Below are 18,286 nucleotides of genomic sequence, written 5' to 3'. Positions count from 1 at the left end.
GGGCATTTTAGTTGAACACTCAAAGACAAGTTCCTTGTGGAAATGAGGCTATTGATGCAGTTTATGATTTTTCCTCTTCAAGCACTTTAAACAAATTAACTTTATTTCCTGCAGGATTTCATGTACATCCATAAATCCATAAATTCTAGTGAAGTCCTATATGCATACTTTCAGAGGACCTTTTTTATGCTTCAAGTAAAACAAATGCAAACTGGCTCCTGAAATCTAGCAAATACACATCAAAGATTGCATTTGTTTGATTGGACTTTTACCTAACATTAACAATGATTAACTCATCTCTTTCTAGGAAATGGTGGAACTTATTTACATTTTTTTTTTTTTTTTTTTTTTTTTTAATATGAACTTTTAGGCACTCCAGGCAGCAAGACAGCTGCTTTTACAGCAACAGACAAGTGGACTGAAGTCTCCTAAAGGCACTGATAAACAGAGACCACTGCAGGTTAGTAAAGGATCATTGCCTTTGGGGCCTCACTTGGAAGGAAGAGTGCTGTGCTTGCTCACACGTGTGGTGTGTGTGTTGGTGCCTGTGCTCTGATGCCGAGTGCTGCGTATTCGTATAAAGGAGGAGGTAGCCCTTCACGCTGGTGACTTTTAATTCACAGGCAGAATTTATCAGAAGGTAGAAAGGCGTTTTGTGATTATAGATACTTGAAAGGTCTGTTACAATAAACATCTGTGCGGATTGAGTTGAATAGCTATGGCTCTAATGAATTATTGATAGGTATGTTGCAAGATTGGCACGATATGTTTATATGTATACATAGATTAAATTGTAAAAGTAGCTGTGTTAAGATGAGGAGTGAAATGGTACTCACGAAGAAATAAGCAAGACAGGCTATCAATACTATATGCAAGTGACAAATGGTAAATTATTCAGGAAGTACCAACAGCATGAATTTATAGAAGAGTTGCTTCTGTGTTTTGAAAAAACATGGCATAGCTTTTCACACTTGGATGCTGTTGGGCTTCAGATATTTTGGGGGACATTAAGCACTGAATAATTATTTTAAATTCATCATTGGTAAGAATACTGTACTGTTTGCAGATGGGAAGCATTTCATTTTTGAAAAAAATTTTGAGGTTTTAGGTCATTTGTTATGAATTCTGAGTTTGAAATTGCATTCTTCTGACAAAACTGGTTCTCTCATGGCATATAGACTGTGCTTAGCGGTTTTTAATTGCTGAATTGCAGTTTGTTGCAGACAAAGGGTGATCATAAGTGATAGTTTTGTTTTGTTTAGTAAATAAGTATAACACCTACCTTTGGGAATCCCTCCTTTTTGACAGAATAACGTTTTTTAAAAATCTGGTTTTTAGTTTTAGTGGAGCATAATGGAGGGAGAGCTCCAGACATTACAATTTGTCTAATCTTGCATCGGTGGAACAATGTAAAGTTTGTTAACTTGTGCAATTTTTGTGTACAGTTTACATACTCCTCTTTTACTTGGTGAAATTTCATGAAGGAATGGTAGGCACGGCACACAGTTTCATATTTCACATCATCTCTCTTCAAATTTACTTTTAAAGCTCAAAACCAAAAGAAAACATCAGAAAGCAAATAAAGAAAATGGAAAAAAAACAACCAACAACCAAAATAACATAAAAACCCAAACATCTCAAGTTAGCATTCTGCCATGCTATACTTGTAGTCCAATCTGGAGGTGTAGAGTCCTGGGACCATCTCAGCTTCCCTCTACTCAGTTTTGACTTCACTTTGCTAATCTCTTCTGGGCTGCGGGCACACAAGAAAAATAGTTGTAAATCCAGCAGCTTATGAATTGTGTATTTTTCTAAATTTTCAGAAGGGAAATTGGTGATCCTGAAGGGTCGAATCGTAAAGATAATTGATTTAATGAATATGGTGAAAGTAGTTCCCCCAGCTCCTTATTCTGAAAGGCAAGGTCTGTACAGGGAGTGTTCAAGGTCCTTCTAGCCTGAGGTATCTAAATAGGCCTACACCAGATCCTAAGAGAATTATATGGAGCAAGCAAAAGTGTCAGTTTTCCCAGTATATTTTTGTCAGCGATGCTAGCTTACTCTAATTCTCCAACTTGTAAACTGCAGCATTTTGATAGCTCCCTACATCTCTGTTTATATCTTCCACCCATTGGTGAATCTTTTCAAGGCTGAAGGGATGTGGGGATGCACTACTTGTGGTAGACATTGATGAAAGGAAAGAAAACCATCTCTGGAGACAAAGGCAGTCACACAGTCAACCTAAAGGGATGATGAGATGGGGAAAGGAAGTCTTGTGCTTTCCTACTCCCACGGGACTAACCTTGGCCTGATGCCTTATAAATGTCATGGGCTGGTGTATTGTAGAGATGGCTTGTATTTTGTCTTTGCCAAGAAGGTTCAGTGCCTCATGGGCCATACTTACGAGGCAGGAAGAAGCAAATAAAGCAAATAATTTTCTTTTCAAAATTGTTACGTGCTCCCTAAAGCCAAGATTATTGCTCTTGTTTTCCAACTTTTCCTTTGATGATCAGTATGTGTTCAGTGCCTCTCATTAGCCTTGGACACTTCATTTGGTTTGTTTTTATATGAGAGGAAAATGGAATATGCTTCCAGACTTTGGTTTATGTATCAAATAACATGTAAATTCAGGTATGAGCGCACTCCGTTTTAATTTTCTTCTTTAGTGGAAAGGATGTATAAAGATTTTGAAAATGAGTCCTTGGAGCTTTTCTATTTCTGTCTTTTACTGTTACTACAGAGCTTTTCATTGTTCATTATGGAGTGGAAATTCACATTTTGAGCATCGTGATGCCTGTTTAACCAAATACTGTAATATGGGTCATAAACTTGTACATTACTATTATTTTATTATGCCAGATTTAATGGTAACTTTGGCCAAAATCTCCTAGCAGTAGGAATTGCAAAATATGTATAAGCAATTTGGGGTTTATAAGATAAAAAAAGATGAAAAATGCTTGTGTTTGTGCTTAAGGAAACAGACTTCTCTCAGTATTTGAAAATATTTTAATATTAGTGCATGTCTAATTTCCGATAATTTCAGACCATTTTACTAATGTAGCAACCGGAGATATGGTACAACTGTATTATAAATCTATTAAAAACCTTATAAAAATTTTAAAACTGCCTCACACATCTGCAAGCAAATGTGGGTATTAGGTAATCCTTGCCATTGCACTTCTCATGTGCTCCATATTTTGATGTAAACTGCACTATTGTTCCATGTGCCAAAAAGGAAAAATGGTATTAATTTTAGTAGCCATCTTGTATTTGAAGGATATTTGGGGGAAGGTACCATATGCTGCATTTATACATGTTCTCCCTGTTATTCTGTAATGTATCAAGTATTTTAGTGACCTACAGCAGCTACTAGCTAATCAGCAAGTTGAAAACTTATTGAAGAAACCTTCAAATTTGTGTCCACAACTTTGCAAAAACAGGGTGTTCGGTAAGTGGCCAAGTTCTACTGTTTTTTTACCAAGGGGATGATTTTAGAGAACCTCTGGGATTTTTCTTCAGCACTGTGAATGTTTTTTATATGCTTCTCATGAAAAATCTTTTTAAACTGATTTAACTGATTTAAACCGATACGCTTGCCATATGATTGATTTTAAAAGAGAAGTGTTCTGGTTAGCAAATCTATTTGTATTAGTTTTTAATGCAAAAAAAATTCGTTATCTAGTAGTTCTCCCATATTTTTTCAAGGGGTAGTGGTTTACATTTAGATAGTTATACAGAGATGTATACTTGAGAGTTAACAGTATACTATCAAAGATTATCATTTTGTGCAGACGTTTATCTTGATCTACTATTACTTTCTGATTTACATTTTTCTGGGTTTCAGACTGCAGATGGCATAATCATTAGCATGTCTTAGGCAAAACAGAGGAGAAAAACATCCCATCTGACAAGCTTGAGTACCAATTGTAGTAGCGATTTTACTTTCATGTATAGATACCCAAATAAGTGTGTTTGAAGGATGTTTATATATGCCAGTCATGACACTGATGCATAAAGTGGATCCAGTCAGTACATGCATTGGTTGATGACATATTTCAGAATAGCTGAGGCAGGTTTGGGACGGGAGCTGAAGATAATGTTAACCTGAATATAATAAGATAATAGCATTTACTTGGAAAACTTACTGCCGTAAGTCAGGTTAAGGTTTCCATAGTACAGATTTTTGTTTTACCGTATTTTCTGGAAAAGGTGTGATTGAGGTGTGGTGAAGAGAGCTGACCACTTTCATGGATTTCAATCCATATTACTGCATTTCTGCAGTAAGTAATAGGGGGAAAACATGAGTTTGGTTCTTACAACCTGTAGATCGTTCTCCTGTGGCAGGAAATAACGGTCCTTATGGCTACTGAAGAATCTCAAGTCATCTAGCCTGGGCTGTGACTCTGGCAGCTTTGTCGTTCTCCTTACACTGACAGTCGTGAGAAAGACTTGAGCAAAGCACAAGCATAATTTAGAGGTAAATGCTAGGAGTTTGTTACCACAGGTGGGTGTTCATGTACAGCACTACAGTTTCCCTTCCACGTAGGCAAATCCTTGTGTTTAGACTCATCTGCTCACAATACTGATACTGTTGTAGGTTACACAGCATAGGGATTTGGACAGGTAGTTGTAATGTTATTTGTTTTTGCCAAAGAGCTATGAAAAGCTTAGCTATTTCTATTACCTATACTGCCTCTATTGAAGTAGTTTATTTTCATGAAGTCAGAACTTTATCTTGGTTAGAATAAATATGTAACTGTCTCCAATCCCTTAAGTTAGTATATCAACAATGAACTAGATAGTTATTTTTTCCTTCATATTAGTAGATCTTTTGTTTCAACATTAGTACTAATGCATTCTGTATTAGGATGGCATGTCAGGAAATCATGACTCCTGGAATCAAATGGTTAAGCTCAGTGTGTACCAAGCCTGTTGTATAAATATCATGCTGTATGGCATGTTGAGTTGTTAACGTAAGCTTTGTTTATTTAGCATGAGCACTTCACTGAAGTGCAATCATTTGATAAAATTTGGGCAAGTAAGTATACATTTCAGTTTAATTACCTAATCTTTTTTGCATTTAGCTATCAGGAACACTTTAAAAAATATATATATAGGCAAAGCATATTATATAGGCATAAGCATAGATTTCAAATGATCTTGTGCTCTGATTTGACAAAGTCCATTGATTGTAGAAAATAATGTTATGGATAAAAAAATAGGGAAAATAATTACATTGAAAAACCCTTAATATTTAGAATATTATATGGTGCAGTGGGAAAGAGAAGATATTAGTGGTGAACATGAACTATATTTATATAGTATAAACTATGGAGAGTGAAAGACAAAGGAGTGGATCAGCTATTGTGGGCACACTCTTTTCTCCTCTTCTTGGAGAATTTAGCATGAAGATATTCATAGTCTGTTTCAGGGAATGTATCTGCCTAATTTCCTTGCTTCTGTGCTACTCTTTTAGTTTGGTCATCTCCCTTTGGATCTGTAGTTGAGTCTGAATTAATTTAAAATTCATTGCATGTAATAAATTAGCAAACATATCATTAATATTGTAACTTTTAGTTACTTTTTTTAAACACATGTAAGGAGCTGTTGAGAGATAAGAAATTGGGAATGTGAGTAAAAATAAGCAAAAAGCAGTGCTTTTAGATGTTGTCCTCTGATTTAACATGCACTGACCGCAACTGAACTGTGCAAGTAGAAAGTCAGTAAAAAAAAGTTTCAGTTTAAAAAGGGCAAAAACAGTTACGGGTTTAACTTAGATTGAGTTTTCTTTTTTATGTTTAACACAAATAGAAACAAATCCAGCTGGTCTCAAACTGTCTTTCCAAAAACTGTATGCTACATATTTCTGTTTATCTAATGCTTGCTACTAAGCATAGGAAGTAGGAGGATTTTGTACATGCTAGAAAGCACTGATTTAGAAAAATGCAAATTCCTAATATAGAGTGTAAGAGGAGTGTAGTGATAAACAGTCTTTTTCCCTCTTGAGTATAATTCTGGAGGAAATATGTGGCCTACATATAAGCAAACATTGAGGCTTGGGGTAAATTAAATTTGGAGGATAGCTGCTAGAAAGGCATAAGTCCAATTTTTCCTTGTAAGTCTGTTTGGAGGAATACACAGTTATCCTCTAAGGTGCAGAAATTTGCATCAGTGATACCCACTCTAAAGACAAGGATAACCCCAAGAGATGGAGAGAGAAGGCAAGAAATTATTTTTAGGTGAGGTGAGGCGTAGAGGGAAGGGAAATAGCTGTGTTCAAACTTCTGGTGATGTAGGAGACAAGAGGTCCATTTAAGGCAGAGGAATGTATACAGTAGTAAAAAATATGCTGGTCAAAACTCTGATTTACAATGGAAGTGTCCGTGATAACATTTTGTTGGGAAGTCCAAATTTATATAGATACAAATCCACTCTACAAAACCTACATAGTGTGGAGATCAGCTCTTCATCACAAAACCAAGTGCTGCAGTATAAAAATTTGGGGAGACATAGGAAAGAAGCATTATGCAAGTTGTGTTTACTGAATATGCAGAATACTAATTAGGATTACAATATTATCAGAGATTTCAGGAGGCATGTTAATATTAGACATATGTCTGTGCAGCAGGCTGATGTGTCATTCCATTACTGTCACCTTCATCTTCTGTCACCTACTGTCACTGTCACTATCACACCTTTCCACCTTCATCTCGTGCTGATTCTGGTTCTGTAAGAATTTTTGAGGGACTGGGAGGAGAGGGGAGATGAAGCCCAAACGCGCATATTCCATTTATTCAGAAAGGCAACATTCTGGGGAGAGCTTTTTGCTTCAGCTTTTACGTAGCAAACCGGCAGACGCATCTTTTCCTCATTCTGCAGGAGTGCAGTCTGTATCCTGTCTCGTATCAGTTAATATTACTACCTATGGGGAGGATGGGCTAGTTTTTCTATGCTGAATGATGGCAGTCCATGCCCTTTGGAGAAGTGCCTTTGCCTTGCAAGAGCATCTGGGGAGCCCTGTCCCCTGCCAGTCAAGTGCCTGCACCATTGCTTCTCTGCTGTGCACATTGTGGTAGGAGATGGAGGACTCTTTAAGGTAATTCTGGCTCATGCAGTGGTCCTGATTGGCCTGATTCTTACCAGCTGGCTCATTGCCCGGACCAGCGGGTGGAGAGCTCTGGGGGGTGCATGAATGCTTCCCTCGTAGTGAGTGGCTCTGTTAAAGGGCCTGCTCCCAGGCAGGTCCCTAATTATACCACTTTAGAATCACACCACTCCAGCAAGATGCTCTTTATACTCTTGAGATTAAAAAAAAATACTCTAGTGTCCCAATGCAGGAAAAAGAACTGAACAAAATATTTTATGAATATTCTGGCCACATGTAGATATTTTGAAACTTTCAAGATAGATTATCGTTAAGCCTCTGTTTTTTTCTCAGGTGGCTTTTTTCGTTTCAGCTGGCAATTAGAAAAGTAAAGAAAATTTTCTAACAATCTAAAAATTCTGTGACTAAATGGTGAAGATAACAGCGAATGCACCTTTCCACATATGTGAACATCCAGTCTCCCTGTTTAGCCATCCCAACCTCCACTGTGCAGATAACTTTTATTTATAAATTGTTATCTTGAAATTTTCTAGTCATCTAGACAGTGTTTTCTGGTAATTAAATAGTATGTAGAAAGATTTTTTTTAGTTTGTGCATTCAAGGGGACTTTATTGGAGACACGAGGAGCAGGCTAATGAGGAATCTAAATGAAAGCCAAGATTAGTGCTGGTGTTAGTTTTGGTTTATCTTCATTTTGAATAGAATTAAATTAAAATTATCTGAATGAACATGCATAAACATTATACCGTAATATACAGGAAGAGTATGTGAGTGAAGCTGATGCAGTAGTCATATGGTGGACTGGGAAAACACATCAGCGCATCTTGTACAAACTGTTGGGGAAGGGGGCTGTCTGACAATTGCCTCTTTGATGTTCTAGACCTTTTTATGCCTTCTTATGCTTCTAATATAATTTTCTTGAGACAGACAGATGAGGGTGTTATGAAATAGAACTAATGGTGAAAAATTTACTAAAGACTACTTTAGTGTTTTGCTACGTGATTATGTGAAGCTTTCAAATGCAATTGTAAGATAATAATGTGTACAAAGGAAACCGTATGCTGTGCCAATAGTATCAGTACACTTCAAGGATCTTACTACAAACCTAAAGTGCGGATGAAGAATGAGATTTCTCCCCTATATGTTCACAATAAAACCGTTTGTTTAGGAAATAATGCCTTCAGTATGATAGAAAAGGCAGCCTTATAACTTTAAGGAAAATCAATAGAGTAACACAACATGCCAGAAGAAAATATCAAAATGAACTCTGTACTTACAAAAGCAGTCGTTTTCAAATTGAGGCAGCTGTAATCTAGCTTGCAGATTTGGTCTATAGGTTTCATGCTTAAAAGAGAGATATTTCTCAAAGTACAATATGGTATGAAGTCATCCACAAAACAGTGTGCTTTTCTGCTTCAAAATCTGTTCAGGATCCCATGGCAAACTTGTTTGAGGGCATGCCTGTGAAATGGAAGTAATACTGCAAATTCAGATGTGAATGGTGATTGATTCTTGTCTGTGTGTGTATATACACATATATATCTAGACTGCTCCAAAGGCTCAGCTCAGAGGGCAGCTCTGAAAGTAATTCCTCCTATTTTATAATGATGGTCCATCACGTCAGAGGTGGATGTTGGTGGTATGGCAGTAGAGGTTGAACCTTCCCATCAGTATTCCATTACATGTTGTTGCTGTCAGACAGATGGCAGCAGAGGGGCATTCTCAAAAAAAGGCATCTGACATGGAAGGCACATATGAAGCAAGGGTGTGTCATTGAATTCCTCTGACTGAGAAAAATTGCACACACTGATATTCATCAGTGCTTGATGAACACTTCTGGTGGCCAGCCAGTGGATGTGAGAGCACTGTGAGATGGCGGATGTTATTGTGCTCTTTGTATCTATTGTAGTTTTTAAGGAGGTAAATAGGAGGCATTACTTTCAGAACAGCCTACCTATTCAAAAGTTTCAATTAGGAAGAGTTGAAGCAATATTCTGAGTGAGAAAAGAATAACTTAACTACAAGTCTGAAATAACAATTGGAACCACAGAAATGAAATTAGGGAGGGAGTGATCACAAGAGACTTTCTACAATATAAAGTAATAAATTTGAATCACGAACAGAATTTAAAAAGTAATTCTAATGAATTTTAGAAAGTACAGCGAAACACAAGGCCGTATGTCTAGGACCTAGGTCACATTTCTGCCTTAAACTTGTGTTCATCCTTTACAATGTAAAAGAAAGAGAAAAGCTTGGTTTATTAGTTTCTATGTAACTGTGAACTACCAGTGATATGACATAGATGAGAATGCACAATCTTAAATGAATTTTAAAAGGTGTTTCCAATCAAAACAGGGAAGTGTTAAGGCTGTTTCTGAGTGATATCTGTGAGACCTCATCTGAAATAGTGGAAAATATTAGGACATGGTTTAGTGGGCATGGTGTTGATGGACTAAGTGATCTTAGCGGTCTATTCCAACCTTAATGATTCTATAAAAATAATCAAGCCACTAAATTTCTGGTTCTTAATTTAGAAATACTATTCATATGGGGTCTATTGAAAGATTCAAGGTTCACATACTGATACTCTGCATTTCCATGGGATAACAGCCTCTCATCATTTTGAGTATGATGGCTAGCGTAGCACACTTACTCTATCCCTCCAGTTAATGCATAAATTCTGTGTAAATGGTTATGACATTTAAACCCAGAAAGGTTTTATTCAGTCTAGATGCATAGGCTGGAAGGTTGTGATTTCTTTATGCCATTTGGGCCAAGAGGCAACCTTTGGAAAGGAAGAAGCATCTTTTATATTTCTTAAGCAGAATTAAGTGTGAGAAAGTAAATAAATAAACTGTGGCAAAGAAAGCTTTTCATTGTTCAGAGAAAATAGTTTTTGGGACACTGCTCTGTTGGAAGAGGTGAAGCTTGAGGAGCTTAGAAAAGGAACTAATATGAGAAGAAGTGCACCGATATAAAAACCTGAAAACTCAGCCTCTTGTACTCCTGTGGATTTTTTTATGTCATTCTTTTTTGTTTTGTTTCTGTTTTTAAAGTAGGGAGTCATTGAAAACAGTAGCAAAATTCTGGGGAACAGATTTTTTTTAAGCAAACTACACCAAATAAATTGAAAAAGATTTTAAATCTCCTTAAAATTAAAGCATATGCATGAAATGCCTTAAAGGATATGACGGTTTGATTATTTTTTTCAAAAGCAAACTTTATTTCTTGTGTATTTATGACTTGTTTCATGAACAGAAAACTCTGATGAGTAGATTGTAAATGTCATTTGTTAAAATATAGATTACATACCCAATATTTTATCTGTTTTAATTCACTTTCAGTGCATGACTGTGTGGGATACTTACAATCTCACTAGCTGGATTACAATGAAAAATAATGATTTATGTAACAAAAAGTAATTATTTATGTAGACTTTATCTAAGTAGTGATATCTTTCATATTGTTTTGGATGGTCTCTATTTTTTCAAGTTATTAGATACAAAAATGTATTGACTTCATCATAATTATTGGTAAACATAGAAGAAATACCTTCAAATTAGTAAATATGGACAGTTTTTAATTAGAAGACATTTATTGTACAATTAATTTACTTTTCTCTGCAATAAATATGCTGATGAAAGAGGCAAAATTAAAAATACTTCTTTTTCTTCCCAAAATACCCACTTTTATAATGTTTAAGAGTACAGTGTTGAGGTGATTGTCTCACGGTACTTGAAAATGCAGTGGATTAGTCTAACAGCCCACTGATGAGATCATTATTATTGCAGCCATTTTAGGGCCTGGCATATGACATGACCCAACAAGTCTCAGAGCCAAGATTAAGAGAGAGGTCTCTTTTCCATGTTGGGAAAGTCGCACTAATTTAGCATCTTGCAAAGTGGTTTAGTCTAGGAAAATGTTTGCTTTGGGTGGGAAATACTTTTATGGAGTTGTCTGAGTGATTATTTAATCATTGTAATTAGACTAGGTTGCTATAGCTTGTATTGCAATCCTCCAGTGATACTTCTAGAAACAAATAATTATGATTTCATCTGTGATTCTTTAGAATACTTTCATTTAATGAACATCAGTGATATTAAGTCAGACTTAATTCTTGTGATAAATAATATCCTTAAATGCATTCAGAGATAACACCGTATCAATAGTTGTTAAGAATAATATTCATATATATATATGTATGTATAGATAGATTATAGATAGATAGATTGGGTTTCAGTAATGTAGTTCATGATAAATTTAATGGCAAAAGTTGCCAATTGTTTTTAATGTTTGGATTACCAATATACAGTACTTAGCAGATTTTGTTATCCTGCATATCTGATGTATTTTTTTTTCTATATGTGTAGTAGGTGGGAAATTACTGGTAGTATTTCTGAAATTATTGAGGAGTAATAGCGTTATTGATAAAATAAATTCTAGTGTAACAAAATCCCACAGAAAGAGATTACACCATTATTACATGTGGAATTGATTACCTCTTACACAAAAACTCAGAGCCACAGAGTGGCTGTGGTTGGCAGGGGCCCATGGGTCCATCCGACCCAACCCCTGCTGTGCAGGGACAACCAGAGCAGGGTGCCCAGGCCCACGTCCAAGCAGCTTCTGAAGGTCTGTCTCCGAGGAGGAGTCTCAAAATCTGGGCAGTCTTTACCAGAGCCCCATCACCTGCACAGCGCAGAAGTGCTTCTGATGTTCAGAGGAAACCTTCTGCATTCCAGTTTGTGCCTGTCGCTTTCTGGCCTGGCACTGGGTGCTATTGACCTGAGCCTGGCTCATTCCTCTTTCCCTCATCATTCAGATATTTGTACATATTGATAGGATCCCCCTGAGCTTCCTCTTCTTGAGGCTGAACAGTCCCAGCTCCCTCAGCCAGTCCTCAAAGGAAAGGTACCGGTCCATTCATCATTTTGGTGACTCTCTGTTGGACTTTCTCTCTAGTATATCCAAATATCTCTCACACTGGAGGCTGCAAAACTGGACACAGAACTTCAGGCACTCTAAATTATCTTAGTGCTATCTGTATTGGTGAGTTAAGATCTGATGTATCAGAGAAGTTGATGCATACCATTTACACAGAAAATGTTTCTAGTTTACTCAGAATCCTTGGGAAGAATTTCAGGGAAGAATCCTTGCTATTCAGATCACTTATTTTCCCAGTGAAACTGTCAACAAGAATTCTAAAAAGATTTTCAAAATGTTCGCTTTACCTGACAAATGTTTCCTGTTTTTCTTGTTTTCTTTTTTTCCCTATTTGTAAACATAGTTAGCTTTAAGCCTTTAGAATGCTTCTGCTACTGCAGTGCAGCAAGTAGGTCTTCCCATTTTATTTATGGGAGTTCTAAGTGTTGTAGTGTTGTGATTTTAATTTCATTACTACTGATTATTTATTGAATTTTAAATTCCATAAAAATGTATCTTAGATATAATCACAGACCCTGTGCTTTCTGTCCTAGAGAAAAAAAAAAATAAATGAGGAACTGTCAGTTTTGACAGGTCTAGACAGTAGGCCTGACTAGCAGTCCACAGCTAAACACCTCTATTTTTATATTTTTAAACTTAAAATGCATGAGATTATGTGAATATCATCCTTAGTATTGATGTCATTGTTAGTATGAAACTTCTGTTATTCATTTTTTTAATATTTTATTATTTTTGCTATTATAATTAGACTTTTTTTCTGCGATGTTTTTGGAGGATTTTTTTTTTTTTTAAACTATTTTAGTGACTCTTTGTGTTGGGCATTTGAGTCTTACTGTATTAATAACTGTACACAATTTTATTATAACTCACATTTCCAGAGGTTGTACAGTGTATTCTGGCAATAATAGCAGAGTACAAGAAGAAAAAAAGAATTGCAGGGCCATACGGAGACATGCATCAATGACAGATCCATTGAAGTGGGACTGAACTTCAGTTTATACTCATACATCTTTGAGTTTATTTCATGCCTAACTGTGCAAGCACAAGCATAGGTGTACATTATTTACACTTTTTGGAGTATAACAAAATCCAGTGGCTCACGCTTTGAATAGTACTGGGCAAAGGAGAATAAGATATGATCTGTACAGATCCCAAGATATCTCTACTCTTTTATCATCTCTCCAGTTTTTCTGATCCATCCTTCTTGTTTTATCGTTGCAGAGTTGACTTTTAGCTATAGCTACAAGGGATGATCGTAGGACATAATTGCACCCTTGCAGTTTGAAGAGTAAAAGACATGAACTTGAGCTAAACGGATGATGTAACAACATGTAGCTGTACACTGACTCAAAATGCAAGTAAAAATTAATGGAAGAAAAAATCACTTAAATACTGCTAAATACAAAATGCAAATTCCTTATTTTCATAGTCTTAAAACCTGAGCCTGTTCCAGTGCTCTGTCACCCTTACCGTGAAGCAGTTTCTTTGTAAATTGATGTGGAACTTCCAGTGCTCCAGTTAAAGGCTGTTTCCCCTCGTCCTGTCCTCACAGACTGCTGAAAAGAGGTTGGCCAAGTCCCTTTGACTCCCACACTTACATTAATAAGGTCTCCTCTCAGTCTTTTCTCAAGGCTGAACGCACTCAGGTCTATCAACCTTTCTTTTAAGAGAGATGCTCCAGGCCCTTTAGCATCTTCATTTTGCTAGCCATAATTACTCTACATTGTGGCGGAAAGATTGTATTAATCTGATTAAGCTTAAATTGGATCCTCAGGTGATCTTAAATTATTTAGCCACTTTCTAACACCACAGTGTCAATCAGTTACTCAATATGTCTAGATCTGAAAGTTAGTAGCCATAGAAGTAGCCATATAATAGGCATAGAGAAATGTAGCAAACTCATTGAAACTTCCTTATGACAAGGTAAAAACGAACAATCTGAAAAGATGAGATGGGATGGAATGGAATGGAATGGAGCAGTTCAACTGGAAGAGAGTTGTCCAGTCCAGCTATCTTAGGAGCTAATCAAAAGCTAAAGTGGAAATCAGGGACATTATCTAAATGCCTCTTGTACACTGACAGGATTATGAATTTGCAATTAACAGAACTCTGATTCATTTTTTCCCTATTTATGGATGAGGGCTGCTCCAAAAGTAATGCCTCCTATTTTGTTATGTGGGCCAAAATGTCAGAGGTGGATGTTGGTGGTTAGGCAGTACAGGTTGAACCTTCCTACCAGTCTGACGAATATGCTTTCAAGAATGGCCTGAACTTTAAAATGAAAATGCAGCTTTGTATTTGGAAGGAGGAAGGGTGAACAAATTGATGTGTCGTTTTGTGTCATTTGATGTATCATCATTTTTTAGTGTATTTTAAAAGATTCTCAGCATTTTGGGAACGTTATCAAGTTTATACATGTTATATTTAAATGTGCTAAATGAAATTTTTGTCTCTTTCACCCTCTTTTTTCCACCTGTTCTTTAGCAGCATTTTGGTTTCTATTAATATATAATATTATTTTTTTGTTCTGAAACCAAGTGCGTTTCAGATGGTATCATCAAGGATGATACTTTGAGGATGTTCAAACTTTGACTTAAAATATATGGCTTAACTTTCTTCCTATTTTTCCTGTAAGTATATATTTAATTGTGTTACATGGTATATAAAGGCATAAATGTTGTTGAAATGTTTATCTTTTCGGATAGGAGTGCAGCAAACAGTGGATGCATACACTTTCTCTTGGTGCATCAGCACAAGAGGATGGAAAGTCATCTGAAACAACTTGAAGAATGTTTCTTTCACAGTCAGCAAGGGCTGATTCAGTATCTTATCCAACTAACCTATAAAATTCTATCAAAATATTGAATTTGTTTTTCACCTTAAAAAGCTAAATACTCAGTTGCAGGGAGAAATTAGGAAGGTGTTTCCTAGTCCAGATTCCTGGTAAATCACCTGCTAGGAAGTGACATACATATGTATCAAAGGAATTTATTTCCAGTATGACCTCAGCTTAGTGGCACAGGAGAATGCATTTCTCTTGAAATATCTTTCTGTAACAGAGGAAAATGATGAATTGCAATTAAATTAATATACAAATGCTTAATATAGAAAATTCTTCTAATTGCTTGGCTTAGTCTTTGCCCATGTTAGTTTCTTATAGCCTACAGTGATCCTACATGTTGTTCCCAGCTGGTTGTCATTTTTCTGTCCTACTTTAGTTCCCTATTTTACTGATGGTTAAGGTCCCCATTTGTTTGTTTAATTTGGCTAGCAGTGGTTACAACTTCAGGCTGATTGCATGCCCTTTGCTACACTAAAAGAATCACCAAAAAGTACAGTACTATCTCTTTCAATTTTTGTATGAAACTTGTTTTAAGGTCAGAATTCCATTTGTCAGTTTTCTATTGTATTGGATGTTAACTGTACACGTTCTCAACATACTTCACAGGAGGTGTATCTAGTGTCAAAAGCTGCAAAAAGTGGAGTTTCTGTGCACTGGTTTTCCAGTTGTGAAGATGAAATTCTCCTCATTATTGAAAATGAAGCCAAATGATAATAATAATATTTTATCTTATATATGTTATCTCTGATGAGGATAAACAGTGTAACCTGAAAGTTTATTTTTATGGATTTAGTTAAATTCAAAACAAATGAGGCAAAACAACAAAATAAAAACTTCCTAAAAAACGTTAGTGTTCTTACATGACTCTGGCATATTCAGATTATGTAGTGTGATTTGTTCTGCAGCTGCTTCAAATTAGGAACAGGTGTAGAAGGCAAATTATGCAAATACTCATATTAATGTAATTGTCAAATTGGTGTGTTTATCATTGTGCCTTTAAAGAGTAGATCATACTCTTATTTTACATGTAAATTAGCTTTATTCTTGAGAGCTACTATTGGGTAATGAGCTTATGAATGAGAAGTTTCTAGCATATGGTGAAACATTTCTAAAATGTTACTGAAATGGTATTTTCTTGTGTTGAAACTTACTTTATATATGTTATATAAACTACTGCATGTTTACAGACTTTCATGGACTTCATGTCTCTTTTGTTTAAATCAGAAGAAATACACGTTAAAGGGAGAACCATGTATTTTAGAAAGTTGTTTTGCTGTTTAAAACATGTTGTATTTAAAACACTATAAACTGCGTCTTAGAATTTAATTATATGTATTTAAATGTTATTTACTTCATGTTGCTAGTATGCTTAGATTTTTTTTATGATTGATGGAGATTTGTTATTTTTTTAGATCAGAGAGAGCTAATATCAAAAGATGTCCAAAATTTAAAGAAGAGTATGGTCACTTTATTTTCTATAATTCTAAGATTCACCTTCTGATGTGGGCCTACTTAACAAAAGCTGTTCAGTGTAAAAGTTCAAGCACTAGGATGACTAGGATGCTGGTTTTGCTGTCTTCTCTTTCTTATATATTTTGCTTGTACGCTTGATTAATAATTTAAAATCTATTAGAAGAAAATACTCTATTCCTTTTTTTTTTTTTTCTTTTTTTAAACACATATAGATGCCAATTTTATATATGCTTTTTCTGAGGTACATTTTATGTTTCAACCTGAGCCTTCTGCACTGTGTGGGAAGCTTTGTGCTAAAGGCTGAGATAAACAGCTGGGCAAGGCTGAGCTCCTCAGGAAGCAGGGGCTGAGGGTGCTGGCTGCCAACAGCTGGCTACAAAGGCAAACAAGATTAGAATAAAGACCTTCTGCTCTTCTCCTTCCTATGGTCGTGGCACAGGTGGGCTGCGCTTACATTTTTAAGAAGAAAATGAAAAATCTGTTTTGGATACATTACAAGAAGAAAGAAAAAAAAATATAATAAAATAAGGATAGCTTTTGGTTCAAAGGTAGAACCCAGAGACATCAAGTTCCTTCTTATTCTTTATCCTCACGTTTCAGTGTTCTCAGCTGGTAAGTACATGAGAGCAACCTGAAAATGTGAGCAACATGTTTAAGGGAGAAGACTATCAATTCAGTAGAGTTCTTATCTCTAAATTTCCATCCTAAAGAAGGAACAGAACGAGTGTAGTTTCTTCCTTTACCGAATTATTTAAGATTGTATTGATTTCCACTGTGCTTAACTCAGATGTTTTCTTTGCAGCCTGTTACTTACCCATTAAATCTTTCATTCAGTTGGTAGAATAGTCTTAATGGAATGAAAACTGTCTGTTTAAGAAGAGGCTGTGAGGATCTTCATGAAGGAAGCTGAAGATGATAAATCTTTTCTTGAGGATTAGCACGACTGTATCATTTTACGTTATAACCATCAACCAGATAAAATTGCAATCTCTTTTTCTAGTCAATTTGAATCATATGCATCATTTCAGTGGGATGTTATTGTGGCGTTAATTATCTTTGCATTTAGAAAATGTTTTACTTCCACTTGATTACTTGTCATTGGAGATGTTTGCATGCAGAAATGTCAGGCAAAGCTATACAATGTAGATACTTCCCAGAATCTTTGAGAACTCACTTCTTCTTTCTAGGTCAGAAGTAATCTAGACAGAAGGTGGAGGTGGTGGCACTACGAAGGTGCGCTCTCAGTTACTGGAGAGCTGGATGATTCCATCACTTTTAACAACCATGTTTCAAAACTGCTAGGAATCTTGCTCAAGCTATCTTGCTTTTATTAAATTTCTCACAGACATCAGTGGGAATTTGTTATGAGAAAAAAAAAAAAAAAAAAAAAAGCCAGAAAAGTGTGCAAGTGAAAAGAATAAAAAAAGCCTTCTGGTCACACTTAATGACTGATTCCTTTTTAACACTTTTTATACTTCAATTTTAGGTTAGGTAGTGACTTACATTATTTTGTTAATTATATGGCTCTTCAGATCATACGCTTTAGAAAATAGTTAAGGAATTTAAACAGATGATTTTTTAATAGGCCTTATGTTTTATGTCTAGGATAAGATAATACCTCTTCTCCAGTGCCTTGATCTTCCACAGGCTGTTGCAGAGGTGTATGGATTAGGGCCATGAGAATGCCTTTGCACAGTAGTTTTGTTTAACCTGCACAGAACCAGTGTGAGGAACTAGCTTCACTCCTGCTATTGGAATTATCCATTAAGTCATTTAAAGCAAAATTTTCTCAGCTTTTATTGCTCAGCATAAGAAGGTATGGAGTATCCCTTTGGCCAGTTTGAATCAGCTGTCCTGGCCCTGGCCCCTCCCAGTTCTTTATGCAAGCAACATCAGCCCCGTTGCTGGCAGGGTAGTATGAGAAG

At 35.9% G+C, this 18,286-nt stretch overlaps 1 protein-coding gene across 2 annotated transcripts in view; it reads left to right on the top strand.

Moving 5' to 3' along the window:
* The first annotated feature begins 374 nt into the window (after positions 1–374).
* Positions 375–18,286, top strand: part of FOXP2 (forkhead box P2) — a 121,542-nt gene continuing 103,630 nt past the window's right edge. For both annotated transcript variants that reach the window (XM_042815613.1, XM_042815612.1), the window contains exon 1: positions 375–460. The gene's annotated coding sequence lies outside the window, so the exon portion shown is untranslated. The remainder of the gene's footprint in view (positions 461–18,286) is intronic.

The sequence above is a fragment of the Centrocercus urophasianus genome, unplaced genomic scaffold (genome assembly GCF_019232065.1).
Source record: "Centrocercus urophasianus isolate 14NV4802_14NV808 unplaced genomic scaffold, USGS_Curo_1.0 seq_15, whole genome shotgun sequence".
In the NCBI taxonomy this organism is placed as follows: Eukaryota; Metazoa; Chordata; class Aves; order Galliformes; family Phasianidae; genus Centrocercus; species Centrocercus urophasianus.
Note: the sequence above shows the minus strand (reverse complement) of the source record. Positions and strands in the feature narration are given on the sequence as shown.